The sequence below is a fragment of the Hemiscyllium ocellatum genome, unplaced genomic scaffold (assembly GCF_020745735.1).
Source record: "Hemiscyllium ocellatum isolate sHemOce1 unplaced genomic scaffold, sHemOce1.pat.X.cur. scaffold_316_pat_ctg1, whole genome shotgun sequence".
NCBI classification, from domain to species: Eukaryota; Metazoa; Chordata; class Chondrichthyes; order Orectolobiformes; family Hemiscylliidae; genus Hemiscyllium; species Hemiscyllium ocellatum.
Genome location: NW_026868336.1, coordinates 300,238 through 315,862, shown reverse-complemented (window position 1 = coordinate 315,862; position 15,625 = coordinate 300,238). Strand labels below are relative to the sequence as shown.

The window sequence follows — 15,625 nt, the reverse complement described above, 5'->3', positions numbered from 1 at the left end:
CCAGTCTATCCCAACTCACCTCCCATTTGTCTGTAGCCCTCCAAACCCTTCCTTAAAAAAGTTAAATTCCAAATTTGTTTTCTCAATAACTACTGAATCTGCGTCCAAACTGTTCCAGATGCTCAGAACTTAGTGAGTACAATAATCTTCACATTTTTAACCTGTTTTATTTGCCATTTACCCGAAGGTAATTACTCAAAATTGTGACATTAATAATTTCTCCGTCTGCCTCTCTGTAAATTAAATATCCTGGAAACAAATCTGCTCCTGGTCGAAATCCCTGCCTAACCTTCTCAGCTCCAAGGAGAATTAGTTGATCTTCTGCTAACTCTCCATAAAAGAGAAACCCATCTTAATTTTAGTAGTGCCATAAAGATGTACAGCAGAGAAACAGACCCTTCGATCCAACTTGTCCATGCCGACCAGATATCCTAAATTAATCACATCCCATATGCCAGCTCTTGGCCTGTATCCTTCTAAACTTTTGCTAATCACATACAACATCTCAAAGGCATAACTGGGTACTTGTACCTGCCTCCACACTTCCTCTGGCAGCTCCTTCCACACACGTACTATGTTCAGCTGGAAACATTGCCCCTTAGATCCCTTTTAAATCTTTTCCCTCACACCTGAAGCCTGTGCCCCCAAGCTTTGGACTCACATATCCTGGGAATAAGACTCTGGGATTTCATCCTATCCATGCTCCTCACAACTGTATCCGATGCTCCAGGGGAAACAGCCCCAGCCTATTCACCCTCTATCTATATAGCTCAAACCCTCAACCCTAGCAACATCTTTGCAGATCTTTTCCGAACCCTTTCAAATTTCATAATATCATTCCGATAGCGGGGAGACCAGGACTGAAAGCAGAATTCCAGAAGTGGCTGAATCAATGTGCTGTGCAGCCGCAGAATGACATCCCAACTCCACTACTCAATGTACTGACCAGTAAAGGCAAGTACACCAAACACCTTGTTCACTACCCTGCCTATGATTCCACTTTCAAGGAACTATGAACCTGCACTGAAAGATCTCTTTGTTCAGCAACAACCCCCAGGACCTTCCCATTAAGTGTATAATTCCTGCCCTCATTTGCTTTTCCAAAATGGAGCACCTCACATTTATCTGAAATAAACTCGATCTGACAATCCTCAGCCCATTTGATTGAAGTCCCATTGTACTCTGAGGTAACCTTCTTTACTGTCCAGTGCACCTCCAATTTTGATGTCTACTGTAAGCCTACTAACTATACCTCATATATTCACACACAAATCATTGATATAAATGATGAAAAGCAGTGGACCCAGCACTGATCCTTACACCATATTGCTCATCACAGGCCTCCAGTCCGAAAAGCACTACTCTCCGTCCCCAACCTTCCCGCCAATTGTATCCAAACAGCTGGCTCTCTCTGCATCCCATGGTGTCTAACTTGCTAACCAGTCTGTTATGTGGAACCTTTTTGAATGTCTTTCTGAAGTCCAAGTTAGTGATTTATGTGCAAAGCCATTGCTGGCTATCCCTAATCACTTCTTACATTTCCAATTACATATAAACCTGTCCTTCAGAATTCCTTCCAACACCTTGTCTGCCACTACCCTCAGGCTCACCAGTGTATTGTTCCCTGGCCTTTCCTCATCACCTTTCTCAAATAATGGCTCCTGTCTTGCAGCACCTCACCTCCGGCTATCGGTGATACAAATTTCTCAACGAGGGGCCCGGCGATCACTTCCCACAAAGATTTGGCATACACCTGATCAGGTCCCACAGATTTACTCAGCTTTATGTATAAGACATCCCGTACAACCTCCTCTGTAATATGGACAGTTGTCAAATCATCACTATTTTTTTCTCCAAACTCTCGAGCTTCCATTTTCTCTTTCAGTAAAAGCTGACATGAAATCCTTGGGTAGTATCTCTCCCACCTTCTGTGGTTCCACAGACAGCCTTGTTGATCTTCGAGGGTCCCTATTCTCTGCCTGGTTACTCTTTTGTCCTTAGTGTTTTGTAGAATCTCTTTGGATTGTCCTTAAACCTCCTTCCCCCCAAAGCTCTCTCATGTATCCTTTTTGCCCTCCTGTTTTCCCTCAAGTGTACTCCTACTGCCCCATACTCCGAGGGATTCACTCAAACCCAGCTGTCCGTAGCTGCCATATCCCTCCTTCATCTTTTTGACCAGACCCTCAATTTCTCTAGACACACAGCATTCTCTACACCTACCAGACTTGGCTTTAACAGGAACATACTGTCTATGTACTCTTGTTGTCTCATTTTCACAGGCCTATGGAGGCAATAGCAGATGAGGACATGGAAACAGTCACTCTCAGTAAAGAGGTAGTGTTGGAAAAGATAACAGCCCAAAAGAACATGGGTCTCCTGGCCGTGATGGAATGCATCCCAGGGGACTAAAAGAGATGGTGAAGGGTTTATTGTCCTTCCTTGCTAGAGGGATGGTTATGCTGCAGTTGTACAGGGTGCTGGTGAGGCCACACCTGGAGTACTGTGTACAGGTTTGATCTCCTTACTTCAACAAGGATGTACTGACACTGGAGGGGGTGCAGAGGAGGATCACTAGTTTGAGTCGGGGGTTGAGAGGATTGGTGTATGTGGAGAGACTGAATAGACTGGGATTATACTTGTTGGAATTTAGAAGAATGGGAGGCTGTATTGGAAAAAATAAAATTAAGAAGGGAATAGATAAGATAGAAGCAGGGAGGTTATTTCCATTGGGGGGCGGGTCAGCCTAGAGAGCACAGCGTCAAAATAAGGGGGTCTCTGATTTAGGACAGAGTTGAGGAGGAACTTCTTCAGCTAAAGGGTTATGATTCTGTGGAATTCCCTGCTGAGTGTAGCAGTTGATGTTATCAACTTGAATGTCTTTAAGGCAAAATGTAGATTTGCAAACAGGAATCGAATTAAGGGTTATGGTGAGAGAGCAGGAAAGTGGAGCTGAGGCCATGAAAAGATCAGCCCTGGTCTTATTGAATGGCAGTGCAGGCTTGAGGGGCCAGATGGCCTACTCCTGCTCCTATTCCTTCTGTTCTTATGTTCCCACTTTCCAGCCGTCCCTTTACCTGGGGTTGCAAAGAAATATTGAAAGTTCTTGCCTTGTACCGTCAAAATTCACCTTTGTCCAATTTTGAACACCAACTTTTAGATCTGATCTATTATTTTCTGCAACTATTTTAAAACCAGTAGAATTGTCGTCAAAGAATCCCAAGTGTGGAAGCAGGCCATTCGGCCCATCACATCCACACTGACCCTCAGAGCCTCCTATCTTACCCCTGTAACGCTGCATTTCCCATGACCAATCCACCTAGCCTGCACATCCCTGAACATTTCCCATGGCCAATCCACCCACCTGCCCATCCCTGAACAATACGGCAATCCAGCCTGGATTCTCCACCCAACCTGCACACCTTTGGACTGTGGGAGGAAACCAGAACACCTGGATGAAACCCACACAGACAACCTCAATAAGGTGATCGTCCTGTTCTTATTTCCCAGTTCCACCCAAGTAATTTCAACGGGCGAACCCCCATGAATATCCTCCCTAAGCACAACAATAATGTTATCCCTACTCAAAAACACCATTCCACCTTCCCTCTTATCCCCCTTTCTACCCTTCCTCATATCTATTCCCTGGAACATTAAGCTACCTGGCCTGTCCAACCTAAGCCACGTTTCTGTCATACCCACTATATCCCAGTCCCATGTTCAAAACCATATCTTAAGCTCATCTGCTTTCCCTGTAAAACCTCTTGCATTGGAATAAATGCAGTGCAGTGCTATCAAAAGGACAGACTGATGGGCAGAGGGGGTGGGATGGCCCTGTTGATGAGGGATGACGTTCAGTCCCTTGGGAAAGGGGGATACACAGAATCAGGAGATGTAGAGTCAGATTGGAGGGTGGCTAATGTTATCCCACTTTTCAAAAAAAGTTGGGAGAGATAAAACAAGGAATTATAGACCGGTTAGTCTGATGTCAGTGGTGAGAATGACGCTGAGTCAATTACAAAAGATGAAATTATGGCTCATTTGGATAGCAGTAATAGGATTCGTCAGAGTCAGCATGGATTTACAAAGGGGAATATACTGACTTGGATTGAAAATTGGCTGGCTGACAGGAAGCAAAGAGGAGTGATAAACGCTTCCTTTCGGAATGGCAGGCAGTGACTAGTGGGGTACCACAAGGTTCGGTGCTGGGACCACAGCTGTTGATAATATACATTAATAATATAGATGAACATCTTAAACGTAATATTAGCAAATTTGCTGATGACACAAAGCTGGGTGGCAGGGTGAAATGTGAGGAGGATGTTATGAGAATACAGGTTCACTTGGACAGGCTAGGTGAGTGGGCGGATGCATAGCAGATGCAGTTGAATGTGGATAAATGTGTGGTTATCCACTTTGGAGGCAAGAACAGGAAGGCAGATGACTATCTAAAAGGAGTCAAGTTTGGTAAAGGGGAAGTACAACGAGATCTCGGTATTCATGTACATCAGTCAATGAAAGCAAGCATGCAGGTACAGCAGGTAGTGAAGAAAGCTCACTGCATGCTGGCCCTCATAACAAGAGGAATTGAATAGAGGAGCAAAGAGGTCCTTCTGCAGTTGTACAGGGCCCTGGTAAGACCGCACCTGGAGTATTGTGTGCAGTTTTGGTCTCCACATTTGAGGAAGAGCATTGTGACTATTGAGGGAGTGTTGGGTAGGTTCACGAGGACAATTCCCGGAATTGGCGGAATGATCATATGTTGAAAGATTGGAGCGACTGAGTTTGTGTATACTTGAATTTAGAAGAATGAGAGGGGATCTGATTGAGACCTACAAGATTATTGAAGTGTTGAACACTCTGGAGGCAGGATGCATGTTCCCACGGATGGGTGAGTCCAGAACCAGAGGACACAGGTTAAAAATAAGGGAGAGGCCATTTAGAAGAGAGTTGAGGAGAAACGTCTTCACCCAGAGAGTAGTGGACACATGGAATGCACTGCCCCAGAAGGCAGTGGAGGCCAAGTCTCTGGATAATTTCAAGAAAGAGATGGACAGAACTGTTAAAGATAATGGAATCAAGTGTTATGGAGATAAGACAGGAACAGGATACTGATTGTGGACGATCAGCCATGATCATAATGAATGGTGGTGCTGGCTCAAAGGGCAGAATGGCCTATTCCTGCACCGATTGTCTATTGTACCTTGTCAGTCCTACCTCATTCTGTGCCTTGCCCGTGCCTGTCTAACTTCTCAACTGTACCAGCCTCAGGGTTACCTCCTTTCTCACTATCTCTTTAGGATTACCCCCACGCCCTCACTGGTTTAATGCCTCCCGAGTAGCACTAGCAAATCTCCCTGCTTGGATATTAGACACCTTCCAATTCAGGTGTAATCCATCCTTGTTATGCACGTCACCTCTCCCCCAGCAGAGATTCCAATGATCCAAAAATGGGAATCCTTCTCCCCTGTATCAGATCCTTGGCCACGCATTCATCTGCTCTACCCTGCTATTCCTGCTCTCGCTAGCATGTGGCACCGGGAGTAATCCAGATATTACGACCCACAAGATCCTGCTTATTATCCTCCAGGCTAATTTGCTATATTCTGTCATCAGTACTTCATCCTTTTCTCTTATGTCACTGGTACCAATGCACAGCGACCTCCCACTGATCATTCTCCCCTTTCAGAATATTCTGCACCCTCGGAGCCATCCTTCACCCAGACAGTAGGGAGGCACCACCCCACTCTGAGGTCTCACTATCAGCTACAGAAACTGCAGTCTGTGCTGCAGACTAGAGAGCCCCCTATCACCATCGATTGCGTGGAACCTGTTATACCTCACATTATACTAGATTCATTACACTAGTAACTTGGCTGTCAGTGCGATATTCCCCTGAAAATGTGACCCCCGACGCTTTCCAAAACAGTATACTTGTTGGAGATGGAAATAACCACAGGAGACTCCTGCACTACTTGCCTTCCGCTCCTCCATTTCCTAGAGGAAACCCATCTACCTGACTGGATCGGCAGTTTTCCTACCTTTCTGAAACTGCCACCTATCACACCCCCATGCTCCTGTAAATTCTTCATTACCTTTAACCATTGCTCCATCTGATCCAGGAAATCCTACAGGATTTGCATCCTCACTTCCTGCAGACAATCAGATCATTGAAACTTTCCTTAATCTCCCACATCCAACAGGAAGAGCACATCACTGTACGAATGGCCATCTCTGCACCTTAACAGTCCACAGACCCAGAAAAAGGCACACAATCTTACAGCTTTACAAAACATGACTCTAGAATAAATTAGTACCAATATTTTATATTAAAAAACTTTATCAAATTATCATAAGATGTGTATTTAAAGAAATAAACTGTCGCCCTACTGAATGTTGTAGCTTTACTAAAATAAAACAGATAAAGATTTATCTTTGAAGGGACCGAAACCCACTGAGCTGTGAGTCACAGATGAACAGCACTAAACAGAACCTTCGGTCAAATTTGTCCATGCCGACCAGATATCCGAACCTAATCTTATCCCTCTTGCCAGCACCTGGGCCATATCCCTCTAAATCTTTCCTATTCATGTCAAGTATCCAAATGCCTTTAAAATACTGTAATTGTCAGCCTCCACTACTTCTTCTGGCAGCTTATTCCATTCAGGCACCACTCTCTGCATGAAAAAGTTGCTCCTTAGTTCCCTTTTATATCTTTCCCCTCTCACCCTCAACTTATGCTCTCTATTTCTGGACTCTCCTACTCAGGGAAAAGACCTTGTCTGGTTACCCTATCCATGCTACTAATGATTTTATAAACCTCTATGGAGGTCACCCCTCAGTCTCTGATGCTCCAGGGAAAGAAAGCCCCAGCCTTTTTGCTCTCTTTCTGCAGCTCAAACCCTGACAGTATCCTTGTAAATCTTTGCTGAACCTCAAGTTTCACAACATCCTTCCGATTCACGGAGAACAGAATTGCACACAATATTCCAAAAGAGGCCTAACCAATGTCCTGTAATCACCTTCCAACTTCTATACTGAATGCTCTGATCAATAAAAGAATGTATTCTAAACATTTTCTTCAGTATCCTATCTACCTGCAACTCTACTTTCAAGGAAATATGAACCTGCACTGCAAGATATCTTTGTTCATCAACACTATCTAGGAATTTGCCACTAAGTGTATCAGTCCTGTTAAGATTTGCTTTTTTAAAATGCAGCACGTCACATTTATCTGAATTAAACTCCATCTGCCACTTCTCACCCATCTGAACAACATCCTGTTGTAGTCTGAGGTAACCTTCTTCGCTGTCCACTATACCTCTAATTTTGGTGTCATCTGCAAACTTACTAACTATACCTCCTATGCTCATATCTAAATCATATATATAAGCGACAAAAAGTAGTGGACCCAACACTGGTCTTTACGGCACTCTACTGGTCACATGCCTCCAATCTGAAAAACAACCCTCCACCACCACCCTGCCTTCTACATTTGAGCCAGTTCTGTATCCAAACGGTTAGTTCTCCCTGTATGCCATGAGATCTAACTTTGCTAAGCAGTCTTCCATGGGGAAGCTTGTCCAGTACCTTACTGAATTCCATAGATCACGTCCACCTCTCTGCCCTCATCAATCCTCTTTGATACATCTTCAATTAACTCAATCAAGTTTGAGAGACATGCACAAAGTCATGCTGACTATCACTAATCAATCCTTGCTTTTCAGTATACACATGCATCTTGTTCCTCAGGATTCCCCCCAACAACTTGCCCAGGCTCACCGGTCGTTAGTTCCCTGGCTTGTCCTTACCACCTTTCTTAAATAGTGGCACCATGTTAACCAACCTCTAGTCTTTCGGCATTTCGTCTGTGATAATCGATGATACAAAATATCTCAGCAAGAGGCCCAGCAGTCACATTCCCAACTTCCCACAGAGCTCTAGGGTACACCTGATCAGGTGCTGGGGATTAACCAAGCTTTACAGGTTACAAGACACCCAGCACGTCCTCCGCTGTAAGATGGACATATTCAACTTCTATTTTCCCACATTCTATATTGCCCATGTCCTTCTCCACAGTAAACACTGATGCAAAATATTTTGTTAGTATCTCTCCCATCTCCTGCGGCTCCACACGTAGGCTACCTTGCTGATCTTTGAAGAGCCCTATTCTCTCTCGAGTTACCCTTTTGTTCTTAATATATTTATAAACACCCTTGGGATTATTCATAACTCTATTTGCCAAAGCTATCTCATGTCCCCTTTTTGCCCTCCTGAGTTCCCTCTTAAGTATACTCCCACTGTCTTTAATGCTCAGGATTTTTTTGGTATTTTTGGATTGGAATAAATGCAAAATATTACATCTTGATAAAACAAACGAGAGCAGACTTACACTAATTAAAAACAGGGCATCGAGGAGCGATATGGAACAAAGAGGCCGAGGGGTTCGGGTCTTTCAAGTCTGTGTCACATGTAGACAGGGTGGTTAAGAAGATGCTTAGCACACTTGTCACCATTGCTCAGACCTTGGAGTACAAGAGTTGGGATGTTATTTTGGATGTTGGGGAGGCCTTTTCTGGAATTCTGTGTCCAGTTCTGGCCATGCTGATATCGGGAGGACATTATGTATTTGGAGCGGATTCAAAAGCGATTTACCAGGATGTTGAGGGGAATGGATAGTCTGAATTATAAGCAGAGGCTGGATAGGCTGCGACGTCTTTCACTGGCGCGCAGGAGGCTGAGGAGTGACCTTATTAGACTCAAATCATGGATGGGTGGTATCAGTAATGTGAACAGCAGGTGTCCTTTCCAGGAAGGAACCCGATTCAAGACTGGGTACACAGCTTTTAAGGTGACAGCAGAACAGCTTTAAAAAGAGATTCGGGGATTTTTAAAAAATATTTGTTCAGACAATGGTTTGTGTGTGGAATGAACTATCAGAGGAAGTGGTAGTTGTGAATCAAATTACAATTTGAGGGTGGCACAGTGGCTCAGTGATTAGCCCTGCTGCCAGGGCCCCAGGTTCGTTTCCAGCTTTAGACAACTGTCTCTGTGGGACTTGCCCATTCTCCCAGTGTCCGCATGGGTTTCTTCCAGGGGCTCCAGTTTCCTCCCTAATGAGAGAGCAGCCCTATGGTCTGGGAGGACAATGCTGCCTTTCCCTTTTACACAGTGATGCCACTGTGTCTCTGGGATGGGGAGAGGGAATGCTGAAGGGGTGGATGGGACACCACTCAGGCACAGTGCTTTGTCCTGGAGGATGTTCACTTTCTTTAATATTGTTGGGGGCTGCACTGATGTAGGCAAGTGGAGAACGTTCCAACACAATCCTGATGTGTGTCTTATAGAGAGCCGTGGGCGGCATGCTGGCACAGTGGTTAGCACTGCTGCCTCACAGCGCCAGAGACCTGGGTTCAATTCCCGACTCAGGTGACTGACTGTGTGGAGTTTGCACGTTCACCCCGTGTCTGCGTGGGTTTCCTCCGGGAGTTCTGGTTTCCTCCCACAGTCCAAAGATGTGCGGGTCAGGTGAATTGGCCATGCCAAATTGCCCCTAGTGTTAGGTAAGGGGTAAATGTAGGGGTATGGGTGGGTTGCGCTTTGGCGGGTCGGTGTGGACTTGTTGGGCCGAAGGGCCTGTTTCCACACTAAGTAATCTAATCAAACAGACACTGGGGAATCAGGGGTTTGGGGAAACTGAGGTTGTTCTCCTTGTAGCAAAGGCAATTGAGGGGAGCTGTGACAGAGGGATTTACAGAAATTATACATTATAATAATAAACCTTACACCCATCAGCTCATTATACAAGGATTACAGGACACACATAAAAGGTTTGGGAAGATTCAAAGAGAACTTTTATGCAGCAAATGGGATTCAGATGGAATACAATACTCACACACAATGCGAATATCCAGGTCCTGATGAATTGACTAATTCAATCAGAGTTTGGTGTTACAATGACTGAGATTACCATCTGAATGTCCACCTGTAGTATCCTGTAATACACGTTTATAAACTCCATCACTGTCAGTTCAGGTTAGAAACTCACACCATCTCCTCCTCCTGGCCCAGGATGACTGGACACATTACCCCTTGTGGAGGTCAGCAGTCAGTTCAGGGGGAAACCTCTGTGGGTTTCTGTGAGTTTCCACCTTGGGATTTCATGCGACTGAACAGGGCAGATTTTTGACACATGGGACAGAATATTCCAGGAGTCAGTGAGATGCGGAGAGCAGGATTTGCTTCTTTTTTTTTCCCTTCCGTGCTGCCGCTGTGCCTCATCAATAAGACATGGGGGGGGGGGGGGGGTGAAAGGTTCATGCAGCTCGATGGGCAAGTTGTCTCCATTCTGACCAATGGGCAGCAAGTTCCTCCCATAGAGTATCTCTAAAAACAGAGCATCTCTGCATGCTTCACACTGCCCACTGTTCCCAGTAAATGTTTAGAAGAATGGGTGGGGGGGGGGAAATTCCTAGAAAAGGCATAACTGTAAAGTGCTAAGAGGATTGTGAAGAGAGAGAGATACACAGGAGAAGGGGGCAACAAGTTGTCAGATGGAGTATAATTTGGGAAGATGTCAAGTCGGTCAGTTTGGAGGGGACAATAAGAGAACAGAGTGCTATTTACATGGTGGAATCTGTAGAAAGCTGCACCAGAAAGGGATCTGGGGTAATTGTGCAGGAAACACTGAAAGCCAGCAGATTCTGGGCCAGTCACAAAATCAAGGGTTCTGTTTCGGATTCACCAAGTTTAAGGTAACACAGACACGGGTAAGGGGTTTCAGTAGCAATGGAGCTGGGGTGAGGTGGAGACAAGCAACGTTTCAGAGATTGGAATTCCTGGTGTTTGTGATTGTGTAGATGTCTGATTAGAAGGTCACCTTGAAGTCAGATATGACAGCAATATTGTGAAGAGTCTAGTTCTACCTCAGACTGCACCCAGTGAGAGGGAGGGGCTCAGCAGTAAGGGAAAGGAATTTGTATTAGCAACTGAAGGTAATGGATTTAACCGTAACAATGTTTCATCGGAGGAAACTGCAGTTAATAAAGTAGTGGGAATGTGAGAAGCCGTTTGATAACTGAGTAACAGTGGAGCAATGGAGAGGGATGATGGGGAGGGAGAGCTGGGCATCGTCAGTGTACATGTCAAACCTCACACTGTGCTTTTAGACAATGTCACCTCCTGGCAGTATGTAGGTGATAAACAGTAGGGACCAAGGATAGATCCTGGAGGGACACCAAATACAAGGAATTCATAAAGGAAAGGGAGACTGGGGATGGAGCAGGATTTACAAATGATGGTGAGGTTAAATGTTAGTTTTTTTTTGCAGAATGGATGAGAAGGACATAACCAGAAAAGACAGACAGACAGAACAAGGAACAATATCTGTGAATTGGCGAGGGGGGAGTGACGGGGAGGAAACAGAGTTGGAATGTCTGTGGTTTAGCGAGACTAGGAAAAGATCAAGATGAGCTCTGATAAGACTTGACAAGAGGAGAAAGATGTAAGTTTGGGACAAAATTCAGGAACACCATGTGAGGCAGTTTGTCTCAGTGGGCTAGTGGGAGGGAGGGAAGCAGCAGAGGCAGCTGGTCGGATTGTCTCAGTCTTAGTGACAGAGAAACTCAGTGTGCTCGTTGCTCTTGTTGTTGGAGAGAAGGATGAAGGAGACAGGATGGTGGGCAGTGTTTACAAAGAAACAAAACCAGGGTTAGTGATGTTTAAAATGAGTGAACAAACCTAATGTATTTAACTTTTATCCAGAATATTAAAATGTACAACTGAAGTCCCTGTTCGAATCCCAGCTCGGCAGACGATGGAATCTGAATTCATGAAATAATAACGAATTAGGAATCTCCTGATTTCCATGGAACTATTGTCAATGGCAGAAAATATCCTGCCAACCTGACAGTCGCCCAACAAGTTACTCACTGCATTAATCACTGCAAAGTCTCAACAAAGGAATGAAACTGGATGGACCACTTGGCATCTAACAAGGCACCAGAAAATACAACCACAGAATCAGCCCTCTCGGCTCTGCAACATCCTGCTCACTAACATCCGGGTTTTTTGTGCCAAAACGTGGCGAGCTGTCTCACAGACTAGTCAAGGAACAGCCTGACATAGTCATCCTCACAGAGTCATCCCTTACAGATAATGGCTAGACACCACCATCACCATCCCTAGATATCGAGAGTGTGATGATGGAAAAGCATAACAAGGTGAGGCAGCATCTGAGGCGAAGGAGAATCGATGTTTCGAGCCTAAGCCTTTCATCAGCCTGACCTGCTGTGCTTTTCCAGCACCATACTCTCCACTCTGATCTCCAGCATCTGCAGTCTTCACTTTCTCCTGAAATCTCTGGATATGTCCTGTCCCACCAGCAGGACAGACCAGGCAGAGGCGATGGCACAGTGATGTACACACCTTTTGCCCTGGGAGTACTCAGCATTAACTTTGGACACCAGGAAGTCTCATGGCTCCTGCTGATTACCACGTACTGTGCTCCCACGGCTGACGGATCAGTGCTACTCCATGTTGAATAACACTTGGAGGAAGCACTGAGGCAATAAAATGGTGACAAGCCTACTCTGGGTACAGGATTTCAATGTCCTCTACCAAGAGTAGCTCAGCTGCAGGATTACTGACTGACTGGTCGGGTCCTCAAGGACATAGCTGCTCAACTGGGTTTGCAGCAGGCGGTCACGGAACCAGCAAGATGGAAAAACATACTAGATCTTATCAGTATGAATCTATCAGCTGCAAATGTATCTGTCCATGACAAGAGCGACCATCCCACAGTCTTTTTGGAGACAAAGCCTCACCTTAAAGTTGAGAAAAACCTCCCTTGTGCTGAGTGGTACTATCACCATGCTAAATGGGACAGATGTAGGATCTCAAACTGGATATCTGAGGCACTGTGGGATAACAACAGCAACAGAACTGTACTCCAGCACAATCTGTAATCTCATGGGTTTGTACATCCCGCACTCACCCATCACAATGGACAGGAAAGGATGGCATGCCATGAGCAGCACCAGGCATACCTAAAAATGCAGTGCCAACCTGTTGAAGCTACCAAACGGGACCATCTGCATTTTAAACAGCATCAGCATCAAGCAACAGAGCTAAACGATCCCACAACCAATGGATCAGATCAGAATTCTGCCACACCCACTTGTGAATGGTAATGGACAATTAATCAACTTGTTGCAGGAAGCACAACAGATATCCCCACCCTAACTAACGGAGGGATCTCACACATCCATGCAGCATTTGCAGCAATTCTCAGCCAGTTGCAAAGTGGGATGATCCATCTCAGCCTTCAACAGTGGTTTCCAAAATCACACACGTGAGTTTTAAGTCAGTTTGACTTAGTTCGAATAAGACCAAGAAATGGTTAAGTAGTGTAAAGGCTATGGGTCCTGCTAACATTCTGGCAATTATACTGATAACTTGTGCACCAGAACTTGCCACCCACAAAGCCACGTACCCATCCAGCACTGGCATTGACTGACAATGTGGAACATTGCCCAGGGATGTTCAACACAAAAACACAGGTCAACTCCGACCCAGGCAATTTCCCTCGATCAGCAGGAAAGTGATGTAAGTATTCATCAACAGGGCTATCAAGCAGCTGCTTAGCAACAGCCAACTGAGTGACACTCATTTTAGGCTCCACCAGGGCCACTCAGCTCCCGATTGTGTTACCACCTGATTCACAACCTGACAACCAGCTGAATCCCAGAGGTGAGGTAAGAGTGACAGCCCAGTCCCACTCCAACACCACTATTTCTAGCTGATTCCACCCTCATCTCAGCTCATATACTGAAACTCTCATCCATCGTGTGTTATCTCCAGACTTAAATTATCCAAACACACTCCTGGCCAGCCTCCCAAATTCAACCTCCCTGTAATCTCAAGAAAAATTGAAAGCTCTATCGCCCACGTGCTCACTTCTCCCCAAATGTGTTCACCCGTCAAAAGGCTCCTATAAGCAACAACAATTTAAAATTCTCATTCGTGACTTGATTCCTGGCTGTTCTCATCCCTAGCTCCATGCACCACACATCCTTTGAGACCTCGTCAATCCATTTACTTCGAGACTCCTAATAATTTGTTAATTCATTACTTCAACTGTGTAGCTGATTCTACAGTTGCTAAAGCAACATGGTCTGGAATTTGCAGACAAAACATCACAGGTCTGCGTTCCACCTTTAAGACATCCCTCAAAACCTGCTTTTTGGCAATGCTTTTGGTCACCTGACCTAATATCTCCATCTCTGGCTTTATATCTAAAATTCTCAATGATATTTTATATGAAATTATAAGCATGATAATAAAATTACAAACTGTTCTTGGTTTGGACATTATCTTCAAATCATCACTGTTGCTGTAATGAATAATCTGTAATGCCACTTACCCAACCACATTGTGGGAGCACCTTCACCACACAAACTGCAGCTGTACAAGAAAGTCAAGCATCACCCTCTCCACAGGCAACAGGGCTTTGGCATTAATCACTGGGATCTGTGGAAAGAGAAACACAGTTCAAGGGGGTGCAAAATGCATGACAGGGAATGAAAGTGGTGCAGAATTTGATAGTCAGAAACTGAAGGAAAACACACTTGTATATTGGAAAAAAGAATTCTTGACTCAAAAATATTCAAGACAAAATAATCTGATATTAGAGCAGCACATGGTCAGGGGCTGGGCCACGTGAAAAATTCATTTACAAATGGTCTGTAAAAGTAATAATACAGTATTAAACAGACCAAACATACCCCCATGGTTGGAGACTGAGGAAGCTAGACATTGACAAAGTGGTCCTGAGGGAGCCCAGAGGTGAATCAGAGCAGGATTGGCTGCTGTCATCACAATGACTCTGTACTAGAGAGAGGCTGCACATGCGCCTGGCTGCACCTTGCCCCCTACAAAGATGGCGGCTCCGCACGTGTCCAGTGAATCGTTGTCCCGAATAAAGATGGCGGCGCTCACTCAGGCCTGCAGCCGCTGAGGCAATTCCCCATTTACTGCAAACACGGGACTGGGACGTTCAAATTTGTGTTTTCCGACGTGCACAATTTGTTTGTAAAACCTCTCCGCTCATGACATCACAGCTTCTCTCACATTTCCCTGATTATTTCTTTCCTTACCGTATCCTTTCTCTCTATAACTTCCCGAGCATTTATTACAGCGACTCTGCGTCGGGCGCGAGGGTGATCACATGGTTTACCTTAGCCCCGCCCTTCATTCACTGTGATTGGTTGGAGGATCAACCTCCCGCAAGGTCCTCCAGCTCCGCCCACCGTCCTTTCATTGGTCCGGTGCTGACATCAATCACCTGGGGTCACTGTTGGCTGGAGCATGCGCAGTGTGTCCTGCTTGTGCTGAGATGTTGGGTCATGTGATGGGAGGTAACAACAATGACTGCAGATGCTGGAACCCAGATTCTGGGTCAGTGGTGCTGGAAGAGCACAGCAGTTCATGCAGCATCCAAAGTGCAGAGAAAAAGCCCTTCATCAGGAATAAAGGCAGTGAGCCTGAAGCGTGGAGAGATAAGCGAGAGGAGGGCGGGGAGAAAGTAGCATAGAGTCCAATGGGTGAGTGGGGGAGAGGATGAAGGTGA

At 45.3% G+C, this 15,625-nt stretch overlaps 1 long non-coding RNA gene across 1 annotated transcript; it reads right to left on the bottom strand.

The window, feature by feature from the left end:
* Window positions 1-6,177: 6,177 nt before the first annotated feature.
* LOC132813059 (uncharacterized) lies at window positions 6,178-15,207 on the bottom strand. The gene is made up of 4 exons (XR_009643917.1): window positions 15,153-15,207; window positions 14,420-14,526; window positions 9,893-9,992; window positions 6,178-6,237 (listed from the first exon to the last, which is right to left on the bottom strand). It is a non-coding gene; the product is annotated as an uncharacterized LOC132813059 (long non-coding RNA).
* Between the last annotated feature and the right edge of the window lie 418 nt (window positions 15,208-15,625).